Raw genomic sequence first — 9,383 nt, forward strand, 5'->3', positions numbered from 1 at the left:
AAGTTCTAATCCTTAGGATTTTAAAACTGATAAGGGAATCCCATTTTCGATACTATTTATGGTGAGCATTTTCTCTGCAATAGCCATTTGATGCATTCATTTATCAGTAATTATCTCTCTTTACAGTGCTTTTTATTGTTAGTGGTCTGCCATTCTCTCGCTGGATTCAGATTGAATACACATGAAGGATTCACAGGAAAACAATGCATGTTATTCAGTGCGATTTCATCTCACTGAATACAAATTCACTGCTTGCTTTTCACTGTCTTAATGCTGTGTAGGCGAAATATTTAATTACTTTTATTGTAAAGCAGCTACAGGAAACACAATGTATCGTACCTAGCAGGGGATATCGTTATGACAGCTCATTATCTCAAAACTCCAATAGTCCAAAAAAGGTTCCATTGGATTGAAAGCCCATTGCTCCAAAAATACACAGCTTTCCCGACAGATCATTGGACCCTCCGAGGTGACAATTTGTTTTCCTGCTATAGCAAGACATGACCCGCCCTACTCTGCTTTTGATTGGTTAGTATGTGTTGCCTTCATTGGTTAAGTTGGCCCAGTATCAGACACGAAGAGTGAGATCGGTTAGGGTAAGGGTAAAAATACCAGGGTAAGCCAAACAGAGCCAGAGTAGTGCAGGTCATGCTCACCACGGTATAAAAAAAAAAAAAAAAAAGCTGGGAAGGGCTGGCAGAATGATGGAAAGGCACTGGAAAGTCCCATTTTAGTTTGTCTCAAGATAAATTTGCCCTAAGTCGTTATAATTTCTGTTGTATCTTTATTTCATTGATACAGTAATGCATGTGATATTTATAGTTCATTAACGCAGTAATTCATATAGTCAAAACGTACAGTTAAAAAGGGGTTGAAATATTTCAAGGAAGTCATTAATTTAATTTGGTGTTTTGAGTTAAAGATTATGAACAGTGACTCATACAGACCACAAGGTGGCAGTAGTGTTCTACTCTAGTTACAAGTAGGAAAAAAGGGAAGTAAACAGAAGAGAAGAAGCTGTTAGCAGACGAAGCAGACACGTTACATGAAACAATGAATGTCGAGCATGTTTCCCTGTAATGCTGCAGTTTGTTCAGTAAAATGTTGAACGAAGAACATGAGCGTCTGGTCATCTTTTTGTAGAAGTTACAGCTAAGTCTCCACAATTTCCATTTCTTTGAGTTACCAGTGCTTGAGGTGCTGTTGCTGGTTGCTGCTTTCCTCTTCTTCTTCTTCTTCTTCTTCTTCTCAATTTTATGGCAGGTGGCAACCTAACGTGCATTACCACCACCTGCTGGAGTGTGGACCAAAGTTATTTAACTCCAAAATACAAAACAAACAAAAATTCACTGAATACTAAATTCTCTTGATCAGCCCAGTTTCTTTCAAATGTTGGAGCAGTCTTCCTAAATAGATATCAAACACATTTTCTAAACGGAGTTCTTCCACTGCCAGCTTCCTGACTTCCCTCTTTAATGTTTCTCATTCTCGAGAATACAAATCACATGTTCTATTGATTCCTCTACTTGACAGTGCTCTCATCATCCTGAACGATGTTTGTTTAAAGCATGTGCTCACTGAAGCATAGATCTTAAATACAGGAAATGGATAATTGGAATGTACCAAGTGTTTGCCGCATGATACGGGGGTTGGGATAAGATGTAGTTAGAATTGTAGTGATTGTTTTGTGTTATCCCTTTTGTTTCAAGAATGGTCTGATAAGCCATTAAATATGTTTTCCTTTGTGTTTAGTTTGGAAAGTCAGTTTTTGCCCTTGTTAGGTCTGTTCAGTTTATGTTGAGTTAGCATATCCAGAGCTAAAGTGGAGAGAGAGGGCCAAGAAAATACCACAGTTACTTTGGATGTTCCGCCATTTCTGCTACTGGGGATAGTAACCACAAAGATCTTACATTAGCCCTTTCTACACAGAGATTGCGTTATAAAGCTGCTACAAAGTCCCTTATTTATGCTGCCTTTGCATTTCTACACAGTACCAAACAACAGAGGCATAATTCCATTCTTGTGTGTGATAGCATACTGGCATCACAGGAGCAAAAGAGGTTCAACGGCATGACATGAACACAACAGTGTCAGTCTCTTGTGTGACACATAACATATGTGCCAGCAGCAGTGTCTAAACAATATGGCATAACAAGGCAATAACAATCATTTACCATCCATGTTATATGGCAGTTGATCCCGTCCTCTGCTCGGAGGGTAAGGAGCTCCCGGATCTAATCGTTTTCCCAAATTGCAGACATGCTTGGCTGCTGTTCTTCTTCTTCGAGTTAGCCGCTAACTGATAACTGTAAATCTCCCGCAGTGTGTTGTACGTATAATGCACTGTCAAAACATCACACCAGTGCAGCCCATGATCCTGTCCTGTCGTCATTCTGTGCTGTTGCTTTCTCTGATTCCACCTCAAAGGGGAGACAACTCTTTCCCCCTATTCCACGATTGTACCTTTTATAGAGATCAGCGAGATGGCATAACGGCGTGAAATTCCTGCCTTGAAGAGGCAGTATAAAAGGGGCTATATCTTTAGTAATTGGTGAAAGCTACTGTTAGCTACCAGGGAAAGCAAAACCCCCTTCCTGTTTTGGTTGCACAATGGTTGACGCACTTATTTTGTGCCATAAATCAAGCCTTCATTTTCCGGGGAAATCGTAACCACTGACAGAATTGCACAGGCAAAGTGAGGTTTACAGGAAAGGCAGATTGTGTTATCATTCTACAGCCACTGGATTGTGCAATCAACATTTACTTAGCAAAAAACAAAAAACATATCTGTTTCCACTTTAACTTCTGTTTAATTTACCTCTTTTATGGGCACAGAACACCGCTAATTTGATAAATTGTTTGTTTTACTTTCAGTTAAATAAAAACCCTAGTTTCAAAAACCCATCCATGACTCTTCATGCCTGCCAGCTCAGTCCCTTGTGGACCCCTTCCACATTACACACAGTCATTTGATCCATTATTCATGTGAATAAATACAGCAGCTTCAAATTACAAAATGTCAATCTTAATTTTAAATGATACAAATCCATTCAAAGCTTAATTGTCTTTCTGCCACATGTACCCTGTAATCTCTCTCATGCTTTATGGACTGCTTCTGTTTCTAACAAGCAGCTGATCATTCACCTGACCCTTGACCTTGACTGGACTTACTGTAGTTGGTTACACTTTGAACAGGAATTAAAAATAAACCATTATGAGTCCACAGAAAATATGTGCCTGCCTGGTGTCTTTCTTCTTGAAGATATTCAGAATTTTCAGTAACATTCTGCTCAAATAATATCATAGTTTAAGTTTCTGAGGAAATATATAGAAATCAAATCGAATACATGAAAGTAGAACCCACAGTGACATTATTGTACAGTTTACCAACCGTCTCTGATTTTGTTGCTGCCAAAAACAAACCTGATTTGTCTTTCCAGCTCACTGTTGATATTAAAATCTCAAGTGTGTTGGGTTTGAAAACACTGACAGCTAGCTAAGAGGAAATTGGAAGATTTTTGCGCAGTGTAACAAAACGAGGGAGTGTGTCTTTAAGCTGCTCAATGAGGCCCTTCAGAATGAAGCAGTGACTGAATGAGGCCATAAAACATGACAATGTGCAGAAGAGTGATCTTAAATTGCACAAAGAGGGGATCATAAATCTTTATGGCTCCAACAGTTGAACAATAATATTCTTAAGAGTTTGTTTTACTTTTCAGCAAGAGTTTGGTTTGAATTAAGTGTGGATTGATCATATTTTCTTTTTCCAACAGTCTAGCAGCTACAAAACAAAGTTAAATTCATACAGCAGTTGCAGCTCATATCTCCCAGGTTCAGGGCAATCTACTGATATCTGGTAAGTTGATTTATACACTGCAAATTATTTGACACTTGCCAAGATTTAAAATCTTATTTTTAGCCATGATAGATAATTTGGCTTGTTTTAAAAGTTATTTACTTATTTTTTGTCCTTGATTTTACAGTATAATCTTAAATTGAGCATGAATATGTCTTTATTGTCTCCTTTAGTCTGGAAATCTTAAAACTGAGTGAATAACTGTTAAAATAAGAAAAATTAGTTGTTTCACCAAAACTACCTTTCACAAAGCTTGTTTTAAGATTGAGTAACAAGTCAAGTTGCTTGAATTAAGAATTATACAAAAGGCATCTGTTCAAAATGCAATTTATTAGAATGGCTCTGACTTCAAACATGGCCAAACAACACAGAAGAGAAACCATACAACCTTCCCCACAACTCATGATACAATTGCACATTTTCAATAGTTGCAACAGGCTTAAAATATTTAGTTAGCTGATTCTGTATGTATTTCATGTTCTCTTTGTAATTTTTATTTTTTTTTCACATATTTTATTTACTGTACTATGTCAGTGACTGACAAGCAGGTAGAAATCTTTTCTCACAATAAGCTGTTAGCTCCATTCCAGCATTAAATTGATGTAGCACAACAGATACCCATCAGCAACTGACACAGAAGTTTTTTTTTGCTGATAACCAATGTTCATCAACAGGGCTTGGCAGATACCTATGTTCAACCACACACGTGCATGCTTAATCCTCATGCTGATTTCTCTGAGCAATGACATCAGAAAGACTATATTTTATTGGTACAAACACACTTTCTCTAAAACTAACAGAAAAATATGAAGTGTGATCAATGAGCTTGTGTACCAATTCCGTAGCCTGTGCAAGAGTGGGCACTGCCACTTCATAAGCCAGCAAGTCTTGATTCAAATTCAAAGTTTCATAGCGCTGGTACTCAAAAGCAACAAAAGAGGAATCAATCAAAAATATATCCTTGATCAGTCCAAACACTGGCAAAGTGTCATCCACATCTGCAATAATCATAGACTTCCTACTGATGTACTTATTACCGTTGAGGATATACCATTTCACAGAGACAACAGATTTCATGACCTCTATTCCCAAAAAATCTTTGACTTTTCTCTTAACATATTCAGTATTTGTAACAGCTGACACAGGCCCAGATTCTCTTTCGTTTGCAAAAATTGGATGCTCAATGCCTATTTCATTCTGACAACTTTCAAGAAACTGATTGTGGTTGGCTAGTGATTTACAAACATTTTTAAAATTTAACTTAGAAGCCCACTGCTTAAAATAGCAGTGTTTTGCCTCAAAGCGCATGCACATACTCCTTATTAAAGGACCAAGGGATATGATTTGACTAGGAAGATGCAACATGTAATGCTGCTTGGGTATTACATTGACCTCAGGGAAAAGTTGTTTGAACTGATACAGGTGTTGCTCAATCATACTTTTGAGCCGTAATACAGTTTGTAAAGAAATAATGGGAGCAAGGACTATCTGTACTATCTCAATCAACTTCAAAATAAATTTAGTATACTCATTGTCCACACCATCCAAAAGAAAAGGTAGTATTTTTAAAAGTATTAACATCTGCCCACTAGACTGTTTCAATCTGTTGTCATTAGCTGCTAGAGTGTTGGCACTAACAGGACAAGGTTTATCCCGTATATCAAAAGGTGAGTAAGGAAAATTTTGAATGGCTGAATTAAACTCATCTAATTCCATTTGTCGTGACAGAATAAGGTGTTTTAATACAAGCTTAATTTCCATTGGCGCGACACCTTCAAAAATAACGTGCATTATATCCTGTGGACTTTGTGTGATCAGGTCAAATGCGGGAACATCAACTAGTCTGCTTCTTCTGTTAATTCCATAAGTGGTTTTAAGGGATGCTTTCAAGAAATCTGTGCATGCTTTGTCTATTTCAAGACACTGCCTGATGTGCTTTTCCAAAGTTCTTTTAACAAACTTATTCTCTTCAAAAATATGTTGCATATCCTCAAAGTCACATTCACAGTGTCTACATTTGCTATGAGAAAAACCGACACCTTCTTTAAAGCCAGCAAGCTCATGTTGGGCAAGCGTGTCTCCACATACAGCTATCACAGCACCAAACAACTCAATTTCACCATTTGGCGTTTCAATCCTTACACCATTGTAAAGCAGTGTCAGATCTTGAATAATTCTTTTTAGTACAACATCAACACCCCATTGAGAAATATCATTTGCCTTAGCAATAGCAAGGAGTCGTATTGCAGACAACTTTGACCTAAATTTTGGATCAATATTACCTAAACTATAATAAAACATGAGCAATTTATTTGCAGAAGAATGGGATCCTAAGGGGTTACATATTTCAATTTCATCTGTGTACAGTATTATTTGCAATGCATTTGGTTTTCGAGAAAATAAAGGGTGAGATGTAAAGAGGGCCCCATCAATAAAATCATAAAAGAATCCCTCTCTGCTTCTTTGTGGTACAGTGTTGAAAATGGTGAAGATTCTGGTATTGGTCAATAACTGCTTTAGACTTTGAATTAGTGGTACGTAGTAAAAACTTCTATTTCTTATGGACATGACCCTTGAAAGACCTCGTTTTACCCAACAAATCTTCTGGGACACCACTACTTCTTCTGGGTCGACTGGATTAAATAGTTCCTGAATGGCCCTATTCTGTCCATATGCAGTCGTGCAGAAAGGATCTACGAATGTGTCAAATGTAGCCAAAGCCACATCTTGAAGTTGAGTGGGCGTCTCGGGATGCTCTTCAAAGACCCTTCTCATCCTCTCTCTCAGTGTATCCAGGAGAACAGCTTGGTATTGTTGCACCCCTGAGATGACGCTGTTGACCGTTCTCTGAAAATATTTGAAATTCATATTAATTTTTTTCCTGCACTTTTAATCCAAACCAAGAGGAACACATTAAACGGGACTGCCATTATAAACAAATATATTAATGTATTAACTGCATTGTGTATTGGTCCATCAGGACAAATTTACCTGTGACAAGTGGCACTGTTCCCGGACACTGATGGCAAAAGCAGCAGCAGATCTGGCAACATCAGGTCTGGTTGTGGATGTTACAGCAACAGCTTCTTCCTTAAGAGAAAAATAACAAAAATATTTTTTTTCATAACCAACATGGTTGTGTTTGGCTTAAACTAAAGCTAGCTTATTGTAAAAAAAATAATAATAATAAGTTAATTAAATAATAAATTACATAGACAAAAATGCTATTTGCAAGATACTGTAAGACAAAGAAAAATATCCAAAGCAAGTGTGAAATTGACTGAGAACACATGGCAAATAAGCAGAGCTGTTTCTAAGCAAATAGGCAAGTAAGTCAGGTGTAATCAGCTACTTTTGGTAATTACTCCTTTAAAAAAAAAATGACTAGGGGTGACTCCTAATTGTGAATATTCAATGATTTGTTGGAGAGAGTCTAATTCCTTTGCTCATCTCATAGTCAAACACCTGCTTTAAAAACAAGGATCATTCCATTCTAGCTTTAAGAGGGTGTTAAATGTATAATTTTACAAAGATTAGTCTGTTTTCTCCAAATAAATCATGTGTCATAGCCTACTTTTTATAGCTATCAACTTATTATAAATGTAACGATAAACCATATGATTTAACAAAATTATTCATCTAACTTAACTCATGATGTCTCTCTGCAAATACTATTTGTACTATTTACTACTGTTTGTTATTTGTCATGGCCTTCCTAGTGTTGATTTTAATCTTCACAATGAGATGTATCACAGCAGCACAACTGTCCGGATCGCGCCGCATGATGCGCTCTCCACCAGACTCATCCAGCAGCTGGAGTAGAGAAGCTGTCAGAGTGCTCCGCTGCCTCCTCCCCGCGCACAGGAGCGGGAATATTTAAATTACATAAATGCAAAAATTGTTACAAATGTGTTCTTCGTTGTGGAACAGCAGCTAAAGAAGGAAACCTTCATGAAAGCCATGAAGTCTGTATCTCACTTCTTCTCTCTGTTGTTCTCCCCCTCCTTTTCCCTTCATATTGTAACAATGAATTTTAACAGAGCAGTCGACGTGTAGACCTACAGTAGAGGTTTGTGCTGTTGTTTTCACAACTGTTTCACAAGTTCACAACTGGATGATTTAACAGCATTCCAAGCACCGATCAGCTGAGCTTGAGCGCAATCGAAATGAACCAGGAGTGATGCGCGCACAGCTGTGTAACATTGGCAAAGGAAAGCACTATTGTCTATCACCCTCTCTATCAGCGCCGTTAAGAGGCTCCCAAATACAAACTATAATCTCCAAATGAATGAAAACTTGAGAACATTTTGCATATAAAAAATGACGAATTTTGTTCATTTTGCGTTGCCTTTGTCTGCACGTTGTCGGGGAAAAAACACATAAAAATGGGTCAAAATAAAATGAGTTAGAATTAGCTTACTTAACCATCATAGGGCAGAAAACATTTAAATATCATTAAGTTAGTTTGACACTTACAGAGCCAGGGTCGCCAACAACATGAAGCTGCAGTGCTGCAGGGCGAGATGCTTCAGGCGATCTATCCACAGTGCTGGTTGTGGCAGGAATGATATGGCTGGCAAAAACCGACACACCAAAATTTTCCTGCCCCAAAGAGTGGGATGTGGAGGTCGTTCTCCATCCATTTGGTGGGCACCCAGCCGTCAAATACAGAGGGTGCGTCCGTTTAATGTGGCGAAAGAACGAGTTAAAAACTCTGAAGTCCTGCTCACAGCCATCAATTCCACAGTAAACCCAAAAATCCGGACTACGACCGTGAATTGCATTAATGTGGCTGAGGAGCACCTTTAAACTTAATGCAACAAAGACGAGACAAATCATGCATCTCCAGGCTGCCATTGTGCACCGTTTGCGCGTTTTTGCCCGATTCTTCCTCTTTAGCCCGAGGCATTATGGGATAGTTAAGCAATTATTTTCTAGTAACTGTTTTAATATTAAATCACTCTATTGAACTCTACGTCTTAATAAATAGATTTAGCTGATTAAAAATGTAAATATGTAAAACATATTTACAAAGAATATTTTTTTTGACATTCAGTATATTCTGCGCCTGCGCATTTTAAGTTCATGTCCGTCACACCTTAATGACGTCAGTCATTTGAATTGAAGTGATTTCCCCGCTCTGAGAGAGACCAGAGAGACGTTTTTAATGCGAAGTACACTAACAGCGATTGAAGGTAGGTAACATTTTCTAAATTGGTAAATTATATGTGTAAAAACAACACTCTAGGACGACGGTGTTACTAAGACATATAACCGCTTTTTAATTGTCGGCCATGACGGCTGCAGGTCAGCAAGCTAGCTAACGTTATCATTAGCCATTGACATCTTTTGCTAACATTAACTGTGGATTTTTGTCAGGCGCTGCGTGTTAAGGCTGTTAACCCGGCATGGAGGAGTTTGATGACACCATACGGTCGATGTTAGAAGGTATGTTAGAAGGTTAGACGTTAGAAGATATGTTTTACATAAATTAGCTGATTAGCTAAGCAGCGTTAGCATTTGGGGG

This window comes from Epinephelus lanceolatus, chromosome 21 (genome assembly GCF_041903045.1).
Source record: "Epinephelus lanceolatus isolate andai-2023 chromosome 21, ASM4190304v1, whole genome shotgun sequence".
Classification (NCBI taxonomy): Eukaryota; Metazoa; Chordata; class Actinopteri; order Perciformes; family Serranidae; genus Epinephelus; species Epinephelus lanceolatus.